The sequence below is a fragment of the Rattus norvegicus genome, chromosome 8 (genome assembly GCF_036323735.1).
Source record: "Rattus norvegicus strain BN/NHsdMcwi chromosome 8, GRCr8, whole genome shotgun sequence".
Lineage (NCBI taxonomy): Eukaryota > Metazoa > Chordata > Mammalia > Rodentia > Muridae > Rattus > Rattus norvegicus.
In genome coordinates this window covers 44,276,424-44,292,938 of record NC_086026.1, presented here as the reverse complement: position 1 = coordinate 44,292,938, position 16,515 = coordinate 44,276,424, and the positions used below count along the sequence as shown (strand labels likewise).

The following is a 16,515-nucleotide window of genomic DNA, read 5'->3' as shown; positions in this document are numbered from 1 at the left end:
TGTATATGTAGCAGAGAATAGCCTTGTTGGGGCACCAGAGGAAGGAGAAGCACTTGGTCCTGCCAAGGTTGGACCCCCAGTGCAAGTGAATATGGGTGGGGCCATAAGGGGGAATCTATTTGGAGAATACCCATATGGGGGAGGGGGAGAGGAGGGAATGGGGTTATGGACAGGAAGCCGGGAAGGAGAATAACATTTGAAATGTAGGTAAAGAAATATATCTAATAAAAATTTTTTAAAATTAATTATATATATGGCTGAAAAGGGAGAATAGGCATACTATGCCATTGATCTTAAAAAATGCTGAATTCTATATAGCATATGGATATTTAAACTGTCTCAGAAAATTAAAGTTAATTCATGGGTTCCCACCCTGTTCCGCGCTACGTCTCGCCAGCAGGAACGACGCAGCACACACAGGATCCTACTGCAGAAAAACTTTAATGCATCTTGAGAGGGAGAGCATAAGCTTACAATGCGGAGACAGAGAGTGAGGAATAACCGTCCCTTATATAGGAAACTATCCTCGCCTAGGACGTGTCACTCTCTGACTGGTCGCTGCCAATTATGCCAGATGACGTACCAAAACGTACGTGTCCCTTTGAGTAGGGAAGTTACCAGGCGCCTGCGTATTGCCCTTTTTACTAGGTGCGTTCTGCCGGATGCCGGTGCCATCTTGTAATGGAGTTTGTGAGGACACCTCCTCACATATGTGAGGACAGCTCCTTGGACAGCTCCTCACATCTCTGTGAGAACAGCTCCTCGGACAGTTCCTCACATCTCCCCCTTTTCTGTTTTTTTAAGCAAACAGGACACCCAGATATAGGAGGGTGAAGACAGAGGTCATATCCTCGTACAAAGTTGGCGAACCTGTACAAGAGAGATACCCTTAGGCTGTTGTTGGGACCCAGGGCACTCCCGACCCGTCGCACTGCCATTTTTCGAGGGAGGGAAAACTGGGGCAGAAACCCTCATGTAATATGACATGCCTTCCAGGGAGCGTATTTGGTAGAACTTCCCTGTGTGATGCTAAGCTCGTCACCCCTCATGGGCTGCTCAAGCCGGACACTCTAATCCTGTGCAATGAACCGAGGTTCTAGGAGTGCAAGAGCTGTCCAGCCGGCGACCTGTTGCTTGAGCATGGTCAACCAGATATCGGCTGACGCTCCTTGTTCAAGGGCTACAAGCGCCTGGGCGATCACTACTTTGTCCTTTCTTGTTTGAGATCTCAATTTGCAAAGCAACCAGAGGAGTAACACTAATGCACAGCAGAGGATCACTCCAAAAAGTCCCACTCCCACCCATTCCTTGAAATAAGAGACTGCTGAGGTGATCCAGGACGACAATCCCTCCGTCAAAGACAGGTCCAGTCGGGTAGAATTTACTTGAATGATGGTTGCTCTCAGCTCCCGAAGTGTCTGTTCAAACTCCGAGGTCCAATTCTGTAACAGATGCTGTGAAAGACTCTTAGACAGATTAGCAGCTCGGGTAAATTTGTCATATTATATGGAGGTGACACAAAGGCCTGGGAGTTTTTGCTCACAGTCAAGCTGGGCCAGTTACCATAGAATGTCTAATTGCTCTCGGACCAGATCTATACGTTGGTTGACAAGCATAAGGCCTCCCTATATCTGAGTATTGGCTGAGGCCTGTCTGTCCCGAGCCACAGTGATGGTGGCCGATAAATCATTGATAGTTTGGGTTGTCTGTACTGAATTTGACAAGGCCAATGCCGAGGCAGTAACCGAGTCAGCAACTGCTGTTGTAGCAATAATGCCAGCAATAATTGCAGAAGTACCAAAATCTCTTTTTCCTCTAAATTAGGTCATGATCCCCGAGGTATCAACAGGGATCGGTATAAAGCGAGGCATGCGGGTAACTACTGCGATATTTTATATGAGTAGCTGTCCAGACAGAGGCAGCAGGTTTGATGTTCCCCATCCAGGAAAATGACAACCGTCCCTTTTCGCCCTTTCCTTCAAGTAGCATCGCCATGGGCGTAAGATCAGTGCAGCTACCATTAACGCAATGTAAGGCCACCACCATAGAGAACTGTGGCGTTAGCCACAATGTCCTCCTCACCAGTTCCCCATGTGGCCTCCCTTAACCAAGCAGAAGATTGATTACATAACTAATGCAAGGGAGATCAAAAGATGTTTTGTTGAATATGCCAAAACAAAGGCTGCCCTTAAGGGGAATAGTCCTATTTTCTTTTAGTCGTTCAACCTGAGGATCCTTAGGTAAATAGGCCAACCCTAAATCCCTGTTAGTGGTACATCACCAGCATCGGGAGTGGAAAGGTTGACATTATTCCCCATCGTAGCTCGCCCTGCACCGTTGCTGGCATCCATGTAAGAAGAGTGAGGAGGTGCAGGAGTCCCAGTCCCTTCTTGATCACTTGCTGTGATGCTCCGAGTAAGTCCGTCCTGGGATCCATATGGGATTTTCATTGTCCTGTGGAAAAACACAGACAGCTCCCCTGGATCTTATTAAAACAGGATCCGGGCCTTTCCATTCATTTGTTAATACATCCTTCCATTTGACTACTTCTTTTGTCCTCTTGGGCTCTGAGCAATGTCGCTCAGCCGCTGTTTGTCCAGCTTCATCAAGATTTAAAAAATTTAAGGTAAAAAGGGCCAGAGCAGTGGCCACTCGGGGTGTTGGGGGGAGTTCTATCATAATTCCCCTTCTTTGTTTTATTAAATATGATTCGAGCGTCCGATGAGCACGCTCTATGATTCCCTGTCCTTGAGGGTTGTAGGGCAGGCCCGTCAGGTGGGTAACCTGCATCTGAGCACAAAACTGATGGAATTTTTGAGATGTGTAGGCGGGGCCATTGTCAGTTTTTACACATTTTGGCTTTCCCCAAGCACTCCATGCTTCAAGGCAGTGCTGAATGACATGTGTTGTTTTTTCTCCTGTAAGTGGGGTGGCATGTAGAATGCCAGAACATGTGTCTATAGATACATACACATACTGTAATTTTCCAAAAGTAGAATTATGAGTAACATCCATTTGCCAGATTTGCAATGGCTGTATTCCTCTCGGGTTGACCCCGATGTGAGGAACTGGGAGGAACTGGCAGCACTGTTGGCATTGGGTGACTATATCACGTGCCTCTTTTCTAGCTATAGAGAAGCGGCGGCGTAAAGTTTCTGAGGTGACATGGAAATTGCCATGAAAGGCTTTAGTGGCCTCTAAAGGAGAGGCCAGGGCCACAGCTATCATTTTTGTGGCTTTATCAGCCAAATCATTCTCTGAACTCATTGGGCCAGGGAGTCCAGAATGGGCCCGTATATGAGTAATGTATACAGGGAATCTTCTATTGAATAGGATAATTTGGATTTTTTGGAAAATATCTGCCACCTTACTAGTGGTTTTAATTATACCGGCGGTTTCAAGAATACTAACAGCACTAGCTCGGCCTCCTCCTCTGAGTCTAAGGTTTTATTTTCAGAGCTTTCAGAACTGTCGAGGTTCAGCGCTTATAGCTCTTTCACAGGGTATAGGCTGGCTCCCCCTCCTGGTTTATGTGTAGAGGAGGAAGTGCTGGAATCTGAAAATTTCAATGCTCCCTTGTCGCGGACTTACCGGGAGGGCACTTTTTCTTTCTTGGGACGTCTTTTTTCTTGCGTGCGCCCAACCTCTCACTACGTTCGGTTTCTGACAGACTTTCCCGGACTACCTCGAGAGTGGCCTGTCCTTCTACTACTGCTGCCTTACACGTTTCATCCTTTAAACAATTCTTAACCAGCTTCCATATAGCTTTGGTCCCTAGGCGCAGATCCTCTTCCGCCAATTTTCTGTCAAGGTCTTTTCCAAGTTTGTTCCATGAGGCAATCGTAAACGAGCCTGAACAGGCAAACCAAGGCGCCACCCTCTCCACCTCCTTCACAAAGTTTTTAAGTGTTCCTCCTCCAATTTTGATGTTCCTCTGCTTTAACACTGTTTCCAAGGCCGTGACCACAGACTGTGAGGATCCCATGATGGGCCAGGAACGCCGGCGGCTTATCTACGTCCGTCTGACAAGGCGTGAGGTGAAAGTGTAGAGACGGACACGCTGCTCTCTTATGTACGGGAGTCTTACACGCACCTCCCTGGATGGTGCCGCTTATCTACGTCGGCCTTATCGCGTCCTTGTTCCTCAACAGTCAAAATCGAAGGTAAAAGGGAGCTGCGCGAAGCTCACTTATATACAAGAGACTGAGACGCGCCTTCAGCTGCTGTGATCGTCCTTTTAACAGCGAAAACGGTGAAAACAGAACATAAAGAGTAGGGTGGCTCCCAGGACAAATACTATAGCCTCAACAAATCCTTCCCAAGGCGGTGACAACCCCAGACCAAAGTCCAAGAGAGGGCTGCCTCTCCGAACGTATCTACCTGCAGTTCTGAATCCTCCTTGTCGCCAAGGGATCTCCGAAGCTGCTGACGATGGCGAGGTCTTTCTCGGGTTTCGGCACCAGATGTCGCGCGCTACGTCTCGCCAGCAGGAACGACGCGGCACACACAGGATCCTACTGCAGAAACACTTTAATGCGTCTTGAGAAGGAGAGCATAAGCTTACAATGCGGAGACAGAGAGTGAGGAATAACCGTCCCTTATATAGGAAACTATCCTCGCCTAGGACATGTCACTCTCTGACTGGTCGCTGCCAATTATGCCAGATGACGTACCAAAACATACGTGTCCCTTTGAGTAAGGAAGTTACCAGGCGCCTGCGTATTGCCCTTTTTACTAGGTGCGTTCTGCCGGATCCCGGTGCCATCTTGTAATGGAGTTTGTGAGGACAGCTCCTCACATATGTGAGGACAGCTCCTCGGACAGCTCCTCACATATGTGAGGACAGCTCCTCGGACAGCTCCTCACATCTCTGTGAGGACAGCTCCTCGGACAGCTCCTCACACCACCCCTAAACAAAGAATTATAAACAGCTAATAACTACTCAGAAAAGGAGAACTAGCATCTTCCAGAGATGAATTCCCATATAGTTGTATAACACAGAGCGGTCATCTCTCAAATCACATATGTACACAAACAACAAATTACAATCTTAGCAGGTTGTGCATCTTACTCTATGATTTAGATTCCTTTGCTCTTTCTTAATATATATATATATGTATATATATATGTATATATATATTTGGATTTAATTTCTGATTCATCTAGTGATAATTTCTTTATATTTATTTATGTATTTATACATTTAAGTATTTATTTATATGCATATCCACACTTGTTTCTATTTGTAATAGGCACATTTTGGTGTCTTCTGAACCCTAAAGTGGTACTTAACTACAAATACCCTTGATCCCTAGTTATAACTGGTTGTGATTACCCTGAGGTGGATGTTGTGTACTATATTAGGTTCTTTACTAGAATATTAAATGACCTTAACCACTAAGCAATCTTTGTAACTCATAATATAATAATGTTTGCAGTGACTTGTTCTAACAACAACTTAATTTTAAGGAGGAATAAAGTTAGGTGAGACACATTGTTTGATTTCAGGATTTCTAAATACCTGTAGTCATTAGTTCATGTAGTCAATGAATAAAGGGACATCTCTGAAATACACCTACTTGACTGTGGTCATTACATAATTCTAATGGCACCAAGATAATTTTAAATTAAGGATGGTGTCTCAAACATTTTCAGTAGAAAAAGAACTGGATATTCATAGGTGAATATTTAATAAAGAAAAGATTACTGACTCACCCTTCAAATCCTACATACAAATTCATTCAAATGTGTCAAACACAATGATGTGATTTAAAAGTGAATACTTTTGAGGAATTAAAGGATATTTATATGCTATTAACCGTGTCAATAAGTAATTCTGATGCTACCTACAAAATCATTGACTTATTCCATCCTCTGGAGACGTCTCTGAAAGTTTCCTATGAAGTTAATCCCATGTTTATTAGACATGCATCAATAATCCTCTTAGAGAACTGGAAACATGTTCCAGAAAGTCCTGTAGATATGTCTTAATTTTTGGATGGAGAATATACCACATTTATGCATGTAGCCTGACAATTGCCATAGCTGAACACTACATAGTAGGGCCTGAACTACATCCATCAACGACTGTGGAAATTATGGAACACAAAGGCCATTTGCTGTACAGTAAAGCACATGAGATAGTGCAGCTGAATGGGAGCAGGGCCCACCACAGCTATTCAGCATCCCAAGCATAAAACTTCTTGTCATAGGGTTTTCCAGGTTAACTGAGGAGATCCACTCAAAATATTCGTGAGACAATCCATGAGCTGGAGTCTTGGTCTAAATAGAAAAGGGATGAAAGATGCAGACAAAACACCTGCATTCATCTCTCTCTGATTCCTGGCTGTAAATATAACATGACCGGTTTCTTCACACACCTGTCACCACGCCTTCCTACTATGGTTGACTGTATCCCAAAAACAATTCCAAATCAACTCTTCTTTCCCTAAATTGTGTTTGAGAAGTGTTTGATTATGGAAATGATAAGAGTAACTAGCATATACTTTTATTGAATGTGAATCACATTTTCAGAACAGGAAGTCAAAAAATAAATTACAACACCATTAAGTTCTGAAATAAATTGTACCCAGAACTGTTTGAATGTTGCAGAACGTTTTAAAACATGTGCTCTGTTTAATGTTTTGTCAATTGCATATAATCTGATTCATTTGAGAAGAGGGATTCTTAATTGGAAAAACATCTTCACCATATTTGTGTGTTGATTTTGTTGACTAATGGTTAATGTGAGAGGACCTAGCCAAGCATGGCCATTGACCAACCCAGGCTGGTGGTCATGGTGATAACAGAAAAAAAAAAGCAAATGAAGCAAGCCATGGAACCAATGTCCAGAAAACATTGTTCTGGCTTCTACTTTAGTTGATGCCCCCAGATTCCTGTCCTGCTTCAGTTTCTGAACTGATTTCCTCAGAAATGAACCATTACCTGGAACTGTAAGATTCACAGCAATAGAAAGCCTAACTAAGACATCACCCAAATACACATCAAATAACAAATGCTTAAATTTTGTTCTAACGATAAAATATTATTGAGCTGTAAATAAAAACCCACTTATATGTAGCAACACATAAAAATGTAAACAGGTCTGGCCTAATTGAAATAGCATAGATGCTGGAAACTTAGCTATTAACAGCTTGTACAAGCTACCTCAATATCAATAATAAACAACCAAAGTTCATTCACTTAGCTTTTGAACTTAGCTCTGTAATAGAGTGTTTCCCAAGCAAGCTGTGCACATTGTGTTTACTCTTAGCCTCAAAAAGGAAAAGAAATAAAAGGAAGAGATAATAAAAAAGAAAATGAAAAAAAAAGAGGAGACAGATTTTTTTTATCAATGCAAGAACATGGAATAATGGGAAAGCAATGTTTATCAGAGTCTGATATGAGGGCATAATCATGAAAGCAACAAAGGGAATTCTGGAAATGATACAGATATTCTAAATATTAAAAACTGTGGTCAGGAGACAGTAAATCTGTGCTATATTAAAGAAAACGGCATATCTAAAAAGAATAAGTTTTACGGCATGTAAATGGTACTGTAATTATTTGACTTTACTTATATTTCATTTATTTAGAATGTTTTTAAGTAGATTATTTATTTAATACATGTATGAAAGTCAAAGGGCAAATTGCCGAAGCCAATTTTCTTCTCTCACCATATGTTCCTAAGAATTTTTAAAGACAACCCCCTTTCCATGGTTCCCTACTTGCTTAATTTTAAAAATGAAGACAAGAACTCATGAGATCATTAAACAGTTAAGAAGACTATTGTTTTGTGTATGACCAGAGTTCAACTCTCAAGGATCACATGGAACCTCACAATAGAGTGAGCTTAGTTCCAGGGAATCTCACTGTGCTTATTGCCTCCAAAGGTACTGCATTTATATGGTGTATGGGCAGCATGCAGACAATACCCTCTTGTACACAATGTAAAAACAAAGATTATTTTAAAAAGCTGAGGCTAGGTAAGATGAGGTAGAGCAAGCAGGAAATCTTAGATGTATGATGTTGAAAGCAGGTGCAAGGTTACACATATGGTCAGACCATGATTTAACAAGTGGAACAATTAAAGAGGGTTATCATTATTTTAAATATTTAGATGTATATAGTATTTATGTTTAAATACACACAAACACATATAACATATCCATTATTCTAAATGCTTTGACATCCACTTGAAACAGTAAATGGGCTATGAATCTGCAGGGTAACATAGGATAGTAGCATGGCTTCTCAAAAGCATTATTATATACTGTTTTAGTTTGAACAAAAAATCCATTAGAAAAAATACAGAAATAAAAATTCCAGATAGCCATAATTTCAAAATCTATAGAATTACTAAGAATCAAGCTAATCAGGAAATTTCCAGACAGATCAAAAATCCCACGTGTGTGTGGACATGTAGTAGAAAAGAACATTGTGTTACAGAAGTGTCTTCAATCAGTGATGTATAATCCTAGTCTCTTGATAGCACTGAGGAGTCTAAGAGATTCCACAACATTGTTTCTGGCATGTCTGAGAGGACATTTCCTAAGACAAGTAGGATGTGAGGTCTCTAATCTGATCAGTTGTGTAAGTCATTTATGGAATCACAGTTTGGACAGATTATTACCAGGTTGTTGAATTCTGGCAAGTAGAGTATAATAGGAGAAATAAATGATTAGAGAGTCACAGTTTGTATTGGTCCCTTCCTATTACATTCAGCTATGTTTCCTGTATAAGAAGATGAATTGGAATTTTTGATAATCCTGTACTCTTGTCAGTGTGGTTAAACAAATTTCTTAATTAATTTGCTAAAATAAATGCTACCCTCCTTTCCATTTTATTGATAATCTAAGATCACTGCAGGTAGAAACTATCTTATAACATGCCCTGCACTCTATGACTAGGGAAGAAGATTCTGCAGGTATTGTTTGCTTGTTAGCCTGGCAGAAAATTAATCACTTAACTGAAGGGTTGACATCAAATCTGTCATGTTACCATTGGAGAATCTACAGGAAAATTTAGTCTTTATAAAAAAATGACACGTTTATCAAAATGAATAAGAATAAAGAAAGGAGATCGAGGGCATGTTATGTTCTAAATGTTGCATAGATGGAAAGAAGGGAGGAAACCAGAAATCTGAGAAATGGAGAAGATGGAGAAAATCTGAAAAAAAATGGAGAAAATTTTTGATGGAAAGAAGCACAGAACATTTGTCTATCCTTAGTTTAGCCAGTGAAACATCAATACACATTCAGGAAGAGGACAAGGTCCCAGAGCTTAGTAATAGACTGCCAAGTGCTTGGAGGCCACAGATGTACAGAAAGGTTCTGAGGTCCTACATAAAGTAGAACAGCACACATATTCAGACTTCTAAAACCTATTACAGAATAATTTGTCTTAATAATACATACCTTCTTTTCACATATTTCATAGTGACACTCTCATTGAATCCCGCATCAGCACAATTTTGTAATACAAACTGTATCCTGGACCTTAGTGAAGTAAATCAGGAGGCACAGTAAAAAGGTCGAGGATCTGTAAAGAGAATCAGTTACTCAGTAAATGGATAGCCCAAACTCTCAGTTGCTACTCAGAGATGACTAATGAAATTTCTGTGCGTCATCATTTCTCATCCCCCTAGTCTTTCCAAAAGGCTTTTTTTTCCCAAAAATTTTCCAAAATTCCTTAGAGGTATAAGTGAATCTATAGAATTTACATCTGGTTGTCTTTGTGTATGTTCATCCAAAAGTCCCCCAAGAACCACCCAGAGACTCCTTTAAGGGTATCTTCTTTCTCTTCATAGCTTGTTGGTCTGACTAGGAGTTAATAGCAACAAATATAGATACAATGGAGATATTTTTCTACTGTTACACTGAAATACTAACCCACATTCTCTGCTTTCCACCAGGCATCTAGAAATGAGAGATTAAAGGGATCACCCTGAGCAGTCCCTGTTTTTATAAATGTGCAGAGATTACTCAAAACACATGTTCTTGGGTACTTTTAATCTCACAGTACTTTTCCTTTTCTCACAAATACCCTAAGATTTGACATGAACACTGAGTATATGTCAGAGGATAAAAAGAATAAGTAAGTGTAAGCCACTTATTCAGGGCTGATATTTAAGCATTACAGAAGCGAGCCAATCATTCTGATAAATTAGTATGAAAAAAATGGCCATGGAGGAAAACAAATGAATTTTGAAGGAAGGAAACAAATGAACATTGAACTTGATAGAGGTATAATAACTTTGACTCATGAGAGGAATGATTTGAGGTGGGAAAGGAAGTTTATTGAGCCTAGATGTTGAGGGTGGACAAGGCAGTAAGGACAAAGATCAAAGATGTCACACAGAGTACTTGATCTGACCACATGGGACATGGAAAAACTCTTTACATTCTTTCACCAACGTCATCATGTTAAGAAACTTCTTTGCACTCATTGTCCTTCTGGTCTGTACCTATACCTGTACCAAAGGTAGATTGGTGTGCCTGCCCTCCTGCTGACTCCATAGCCTGAATGCCTGCCAGAATGTCTACCATAACCAGGGACACAGGTGAAATGCCTTCCCCAGTACCCACACCAACTGAGACCCACACAGAGCACAGAAGACTGGGATCTATCTTGGTTGCTTGAGCCCCACAGTCCTTCTTGTCTGCACTTCCACCTGCACACTGGACAGATCAGTGTGCCTGCCACTACCCTGGACTCAATAGCCTGACTGTATGTCTCACAGGAGTTCTACCCTAACCAGGGACAATGGAGAACTGCTTTAACCAGGGACACAGGAGACCTGCTCTAACCTGGGACAAAGATGGTCTGCTCTAACCAGGAACATAGAAGGCCTGACCTAATCAGAGACAACACTTCCTGCCTCCGAAGAGGCCTGATAATACTCAGGTAACACTCCTCTGCTTACCTCCAAGGAGGCCTGTTCCAGTCCAAGATATCCAGGCCAATTAATACCACATGTAACCAGATGGGAAATGGCAAGTGCAAGAGCATAAGCAATGTAAGATAATATAATTTGGTACCACCCGAACGCATTTCTGTTACACCAACAAGCCAAGCCCTGGATACCCTGGCATACCTAAAGAGCAAGATTCTGACCTAAAGATTCTGGCCAATGAAGAGGATATAAATAACTCAGTCAAAGAAATATAAAAATCAGAGGCAAACTGGTAGAAGCAATTAAAGAAGAAACAAATACATCCCTTAAAGAAAAACAATCGAACAGGTGAAATTATTGTACAAAATCTTTCAGGATCTAAAAAAAGAAATTGAAAAAGTAATGAAATCCCAAATGGAGACAATTCTGGAGATGGAAAATGTAGGAAAGAGATAAGCAATCACAGATGCAAGTATCACCAACAGATTACAAGATATTGAAGAGGCAATCTCAGGCATAGAAGACAGCATAGAACATATTAACATATTGGTCAAAGAAAAATACAAAGTGTAAAAAGTTTCTAACCCAAAACATCCAGAAAATTTAGGACACCATGAAGAAAACCAAACCTAAGAATTATAGAAATAGAAGAATGTGAAGATTTCCAGGTCAAAGGGCCATAAAATATTTTCAACAAAATCATAGAAGAAAACTTCCCTAATGTAGGCAAAAAGATGATATTAAATGCCCTGTACTACAGGGAAATAATGATAAATCTGCATGATATTAGTACAGAGCAGGCAGGTAGAACAATGAAATAGAATTGAAGACCCAGAAATGAACCCACACACCTATGGTCATTTGATCTTTGACAAAGAAGCCAAAACCATATAGTAGAAAAAAAAGACAGCATTTTTAAGAAATGATACTGTTTCAACTGGTGGTCAGCATGCAGAAGAATGCAAATCGATCCATTTTTATCTTCTTGTACAAAGTTCAAAGCAAAGTGGATCAAGGACCTCCACATAAAACATATATGTAAATCTATTAGAAGAGAAAGTAAGAAAGACTCTTGAAAACATCCTCACAGGGGAACATTTCCTGAACTAAACACTAATGGCACAAATTGACAAATGGGACCTTATAAAATTGCAAAGCTCTTTTAAGGTAAAGGACATTGTCAATAGACAAAACAGCAAGTTGAAGATTGGGAAAAATCTTTACCAATTCTACTTCCAATAGAGGAGCTAATTTCCAATATATACAAAGAACTCAAGAAGTTAGACACCAGAACACTAAATAGCATTATTAAAATGGGGTATAGAGGTAGACAAAGAATTCTCAACTGATGCCTAGAAACATCTAAAGAAATGTTCCTCATCCATAGTGATCAGGGAAATGTAAATCAAGACAACCCTGAGATTTCACCTTACACCAATCAAAATGGTTAAGAACAAAACTCAGTTAACGGCAGATGCTGGCACAAATGTGGAAAATGAGGAATGCTTCTTGATTGCTGGTGGGACTGCAAGCTGGTAAAACCACTTTGGAAAACAATGTGGTTGTTCCTCAGAAAATTGGAAATACTTCTACCTAAAGACCCAGCTATACCACTACTAGATGTATTACCCCCAACCCCCAAATGCTCCAACATAAAACAGAACCACATGCTCCACCATGTTCATAGTAGCCTTATCTGTAAAACAACTGGAAGCCATCCAGAAGGTCCTCTGCCAAAGAATGGATACAGAAAATGTGGTTCATGTACAAAATAGAATACTATTTGCCTATTAAAAATAAGGACATTACAAATTTTGCAGGCAAATGAATGGAAATAAAAATATTATCATGAGTGACATAACCCAACCTAAAAGAACACACATGGTATGTACTCACTGAGAAGTCGATATTAGCCAGAAACACAGAAAACCCATGTTACAACCCACAGACTGTATGAAATTTATCATGAAGGAAGACCAATTGTTGATTTTTCAATCCCTCTCAGAAAGCGGAATAAAATAATCATGGAAGGCAGATGGAGAGAGGAATCTGGGTGGAAGAGAGGAGGGGGAATGTGAAAAGAGGCAAAATCAGATGTTGGGGAGAGAAGAGAGGCCCACAGGGTCAGGAGAATGAATGGAAATATGTAGCTTCTGGGGATTGGGGATGGAGGGAACCTCTTGAAAGTCCCAGACATCTAGGATATGAAAGGCTCCCAGGATTCAATGGAGGTGACATTAACCAAAATGTACAATGGTGGGGAGATGGAACCTGAAGAGACCACCTATAATAATCAGACATGATCCCCCAGTGGAGAGATTGGATTACCAACCCATCTTAACAATTATTTACCAAGAATTGTTTCTGTCTAAATTGAAAGTGGGGACAAAATTGGAGCAGAGACTAATGAGAAGGCTGTCCACTGATGGGTCTAACTTCAGATCTATCCCATGGGCAGGCACCAAACCCTGACACTATTACTGATGCTATGTTGTCCTTATAGACAACAGCCTAGCATAGCTGTCCTCTAAGAGGCTCAACCAACAGCTGACTCAGCCAGATGCAGGTACTTATAGACAATGATTGGACTGAGGTTGGGAACCACTATGGAAGAATTACTGGAAGGATTGAAGGGATTAAAAGAGATGGCAATTCTATAGGAAGATAAATAGTCTCACCTAACCCAGACCCCTGGGATCTCTGAGAGACTAAGTCAACAACCAAAGACATTACAAGGGCTGAGGAGTCCTCTGGGACATGCATAGCAAAGGACTGCTTTGTATGGCCTCAGTGGGAGTGGATGTGCCTAATCCTGTAGAGAATTGATGCACAGGAAAGCAGGATGACAGGGACATGTGGGAGTTCCCTCTCTGAGTCAAAGGGAAAGGGAATGGGGTGAAGAACTCTGGGAGGCAGGCAACCTTCGGAATATAAATAAGTAAAGTAATTAATTAAAACTAAATAAAAAGAACCTTCTTTGCCTAGAATCTAACCCAACTTTCAGACCATGAAACAGCAAGCTGGAATAACTAGACAATGAGTATTGGTCTTGAGAAAGAAGTTGGAGGCATATGGTGGAGAACAGATGATAAAGAAGACAGGAATTTGCTAGAAGGGCACTGGACCCTGAAGGATGAAGAGGCAGGAAGAAGGCTATGGTAGGTACAGCACAGGGATGCAAAAGTAGAAAGGTGTTGTGGGGATGAAAGGATGGGGTATTTAAAGATCATCTCTGAATATAGTAAGGTTCTAATTGTGACTCTTCACTCTCTCAAGCACATCAGTCTGTGACAATCAGAACATCTTTCCACCATCACCAGCCCAACTATCTTTGAGAATATCTCACTTTTTAAGAAGCCTACCAGCAAGGAGAGGACAGGAGCAGAAGGTATAATCCCATTATAGTGGCATCCTTGTGTTACAGAATAATAAGTCTTCTCAGTAATCAATTACTCTACACATTTAGACATGAAGGAAAACTTGTCACTGAAATGTCTGGTTGGCAGTAGATAATGACTAAATAATGGTCAGCTTTGGTCAATAGTTTATGAATACCTTGGATTGTGCATTTTACATATGATGTTATTCTTAAACCTCAGCTCCTGCCTTGGTTATACTTTGAACAATTTAAAGAGAGACAGAAGAATACAAATCTGACTACTTGGGCAGATGGGAGATTTCTACAACAAAGACATTGCGAGAATTGTTTTGTAAGTACTCCAATATTTAGTTTTTGTTGTTTGTTTGTTTTTTTTGCTCTTTTTTTATTTATTTTTTCTATATTTTTTTTATTAACTTGAGTATTTCTTATATACATTTCGAGTGTTATTCCCTTTCCCGGTATCCGGGCAAACACCCCCCTCCCCCCTCCCCTTCCTTATGGGTGTTCCCCTCCCAACCCTCCCCCCATTGCCGCCCTCCCCCTACCAGTCTAGTTCACTGGGGGTTCAGTCTTAGCAGGACCCAGGGCTTCCCCTTCCACTGGTGCTCTTACTAGGATATTCATTGCTACCTATGAGGTCAGAGTCCAGGGTCAGTCCATGTATAGTCTTTAGGTAGTGGCTTAGTCCCTGGAAGCTCTGTTTGCTTAGCATTGTTGTACATATGGGGTCTTGAGCCCCTTCAAGCTCTTCCAGTTCTTGCTCTGATTCCTTCAACGGGGGTCCTATTCTCAGTTCAGTGGTTTGCTGCTGGCATTCACCTCTGTATTTGCTGTATTCTGGCTGTGTCTCTCAGGAGCGATCTACATCCGGCTCCTGTCGGTCTGCACTTCTTTGCTTCATCCATCTTGTCTAATTGGGTGGCTGTATATGTATGGGCCACATGTGGGACAGGCCCTGAATGGGTGTTCCTTCAGTTTCTGTTTTAATCTTTGCCTCTCTCTTCCCTGCCAAGGGTATTCTTGTTCCCCTTTTAGAGAAGGAGTGAAGCACTCACATTTTCATCATCTGTCTTGAGTTTCACTTGTTCTAGGCATATAGGGTAATTCAAGCATTTGGGCTAATAGCCACTTATCAATGAGTGCATACCATGTATGTCTTTCTGTGATTGGGTTAGCTCACTCAGGATGATGTTTTCCAGTTCCGACCATTTGCCTACGAATTTCATAAAGTCGTTGTTTTTGATAGTTGAGTAATATTCCATTGTGTAGATGTACCACATTTTCTGTATCCATTCCTCTGTTGAAGGGCATCTGGGTTCTTTCCAGCTTCTGGCTATTATAAATAAGGCTGCGATGAACATAGTGGAGCACGTGTCTTTTTTATATGTTGGGGCATCTTTTGGGTCCTCAGCAGTTCAATGTCCAATTTTCTGAGGATCCTCCAGACTGATTTCCAGAATGGTTGTACCAGTTTGCAATCCCACCAACAATGGAGGAGTATTCCTCTTTCTCCACATCCTCGCCAGCATCTGTTGTCCCCTGAGTTTTTGATCTTAGCCATTCTCACGGGTGTGAGGTGAAATCTCAGGGTTGTTTTGATTTGCATTTCCCTTATGACTAAAGATGTTGAACATTTCTTTAGGTGTTTCTCAGCCATTCGGCATTCCTCAGCTGTGAATTCTTTGTTTAGCTCTGAACCCCATTTTTCAATAGGGTTATTTGTTTCCCTGCGGTCTAACTTCTTGAGTTCTTTGTATATTTTGGATACAAGGCCTCTATCTGTTGTAGGATTGGTAAAGATCTTTTCCCAATCTGTTGGTTGCCGTTTTGTCCTAACCACAGTGTCCTTTGCCTTACAGAAGCTTTGCAGTTTTATGAGATCCCATTTGTCGATTCTTGATCTTAGAGCGTAAGTCATTGGTGTTTTGTTTAGGAAATTTTTTCCAGTGCCCATGTGTTCCAGATCCTTCCCTAGTTTTTCTTCTATTAGTTTGAGTGTGTCTGGTTTGATGTGGAGTTCCTTGATCCACTTGAACTTAAGCTTTGTACAGGGTGATAAGCATGGATCGATCTGCATTTTTCTACATGTTGCCCTCCAGTTGAACCAGCACCATTTGCTGAAAATGCTATCTTTTTTCCATTGGATGGTTTTGGCTCCTTTGTCAAAAATCAAGTGACCATAGGTGTGTGGGTTCATTTCTGGGTCTTCAATTCTATTCCATTGGTCTATCTGTCTGTC

The 16,515-nt window shown here is 41.0% G+C and overlaps 1 long non-coding RNA gene across 1 annotated transcript in view; it reads right to left on the bottom strand.

Moving 5' to 3' along the window:
- Nucleotides 1-270: 270 nt before the first annotated feature.
- LOC102549537 (uncharacterized) overlaps nucleotides 271-16,515 on the bottom strand; it is a 44,648-nt gene continuing 28,403 nt past the window's right edge. Inside the window, exons 4-5 of the long non-coding RNA XR_005488053.2 lie at nucleotides 9,417-9,540; nucleotides 271-4,517 (exon numbers count right to left, since the gene is read on the bottom strand). This is a non-coding gene — a long non-coding RNA (uncharacterized LOC102549537). The remainder of the gene's footprint in view (nucleotides 4,518-9,416; nucleotides 9,541-16,515) is intronic.